The sequence below is a fragment of the Montipora foliosa genome, chromosome 1 (genome assembly GCF_036669935.1).
Source record: "Montipora foliosa isolate CH-2021 chromosome 1, ASM3666993v2, whole genome shotgun sequence".
In the NCBI taxonomy this organism is placed as follows: Eukaryota; Metazoa; Cnidaria; class Anthozoa; order Scleractinia; family Acroporidae; genus Montipora; species Montipora foliosa.
The window spans coordinates 61,642,739-61,645,238 of NC_090869.1; the positions used below are offsets into that span (position 1 = coordinate 61,642,739).

A 2,500-nucleotide genomic window follows, 5' to 3' on the forward strand; every position below is an offset into this window, starting at 1 on the left:
ACATAAATCATAGGCAGCCCAAGTTCGCGTCACTAGAGAGCGTGTAATAATTGATTACTAGTGGGAAGATGACCTTTGAGTGCAAGGGGTGTTGCGTTACAGGCGGCCGTTGAGAATTTAAACGCGTTGTAAGACTTTGTATGGGAAATAAAATACCGATCGATTATGAAGCCCAAAAAACGCTCAATTTAACGTTCATTCAATAAAAGGGATGAAAATGATTCAACTCTGGTGTTTTCTTGTGCCTTTTGGAGCTTATTTTACCGTTTCGGGAATTCCGTGTTTTCAATGTTCTAAGTTCAGTCTTCCACCACAGCTAGCCACCTCCACTTCGGTGAATAGTTGTTAATTATTACAGTTGAGCCCACGTTTCAGTGGTGTTCGTTTTAGAGCGCGATTAGACAGAGAGTGTCTAATCGGCGTGGATGGGTGGGTCGTGGGTCCCTAACCCTTTTTTTTTTTTTTATCAACGACTGGAAATTCTCGAAACAGACAAGAGCTAAGACCTATGACAAATTTGGACCGAGCACTGAGGGAGCTGATATATATCTTTTTTTATCTTCAAACAAACAAGACCCACCACCCACCTACCCACGCGAAGGGCCTGAATATGTCACCCGGGCATTACGTCCCAAATCTAAGAAAATGCTGAACAGTGTCAAGTGGATTCTTTAAGGTTCAGCCTCAAGCGCAAGATTCGTGATCCCTGTTCACGAAGATTATATCGTCTAACCAATTACAGCTATGACATTATTTTACAAATGGTTAGTCTTCCAAGTCCTTTCAAGTAAGACTTTCAACCATAGGCCCCCCTCACACAAACATTACTTATTGAATGTCTCGTTTCCGGCTTACATTTTTCACTTATATCCAGGTTTGCACGCAGCTGCATAACTAAGAGCAAGCACGAGATCAATGATTGGTCAGTCTTCGTCAAAGGTCGAGTTTATTATGACTCAGCCTCGCTAGTGAAAAGTATAATTATTTTTTTGTTAAGAGCCTTTCCCTTTGCCAAAGCAAAAGTAAGATAAAGTCGGGAGAGAGAACGAGAAAAAAAGACCACCGTTCATGATGGTAAGATCTTTAAACACACGTCAAGAAAATATATTAACAGTTCAAACTGAGCAAACTTGAATTGAACAGATCCTGCAGTTTAGATTTAAACAGTTTAGTTTTAGGATATAGTTGGTCCATTTTGTACAAAGTAACAAAATGGAAGAATATCGAAATACTACTGAGCGCTAAACTAAAGCTATCAGTTTTGAAATTATGTTGTCGCTACTCAACCTCGATTGCATGAGTTTTTTGGAGCTGCAAGCAAGTCAAGGTGAACAGCTAAAGGTGATTGTGAAAATATTTTATGTCCGTTTTTTCTTTGCCTTCTCACCAACTCATTTTAAGATATAAAAATATCCTCTGTTGCATTTAATACTGAGAACTTAGCCATGGCTAGTGAAGACATACACCAATTTTATGATCATCCTTGCATTGTGCATTCATCACAAAATAAGGCAGGTGGTCGGTTTCTTGAAAAGATATATATATATATATACTCATATCTTTTAATCTTTGGACGGAATGAACAATAAAGTGATAGTACTACAAAAACGGCACGTTTAGCGTGGCTAAACGAAGTGGGATGTGTTTCATAAATTTCGATTGCATCAACTAGCATGCAGAAATGAATTAACATTACTCATTCAAATCAAACCTACACGAATCATAGAGCAAATAAATACATTACGTTTTCCGATTGGATGAGAACGAATCACCTGCAATGGGTCCGCAAAACTCAACAAAATTCACTAACTATCTTATAATTGGGAAACAACAACTTGTTCTTTCGACTCGATGCACCATTGATTCGCGGCAAATTTGTGTGCCATCCCGCGTCAGTTTTTTTTTTTCTGCTGCCCTAGCAGCTACGCGCTTTCAAACTGCGAAAACTGAAGCGGTATTAAATTCAACAGCTTCTTTCAATTACAAAAGTCGTATTTATAATCTTTCACCGATAGTCTCGTGTAAAATTTATGTTACTTTTTTTTTTTTAATTCAATTTACGTTCACTGCCTCAAGGCTCGTTCATGATCCCTATCCGTGAAGACCAGATAGTTTGACCTCTTGCAGCTGCCATGATCTCCAAGTCCTTGGAAATCGTACGCCCTCTCTCAAAATCCTTATTCATAGATTCTTTGGAACGTTAAAGCTTCCACGTACTGTTCGTCGCAGCACAAAGCTCTTAGCTCCAGCATTTATTCGCCTTTCGCATCCTGAAACGTTTCTCTTTAAAGTAACTTAATAAGAATTCAAATTGTCATTGTAATGAAACTAGCCAGGAGGCCTTACGTTCTGACTTTAAAACGATTAATTGAAGGTCATCGGGTAAATACGCCAGCCTTAACCACCTTCAGCCATTCATTATCCAGCAATAAAATACAAAAGAAGTTGTAACAGCTGCGTCATTTTCACTCAATTTGGCAATCACGGTTTAGTGCAATGC

The 2,500-nt window shown here is 38.8% G+C and overlaps 1 protein-coding gene across 2 annotated transcripts in view; it reads left to right on the forward strand.

Moving 5' to 3' along the window:
- LOC137979892 (adenosine receptor A2a-like) overlaps positions 1 to 675 on the forward strand; it is a 21,580-nt gene extending 20,905 nt beyond the window's left edge. For both annotated transcript variants that reach the window (XM_068827207.1, XM_068827216.1), the window contains one exon: positions 1 to 675. This exon is cut by the window's left edge and continues 1,127 nt beyond it. The gene's annotated coding sequence lies outside the window, so the exon portion shown is untranslated.
- The last annotated feature ends 1,825 nt before the right edge of the window (positions 676 to 2,500 follow it).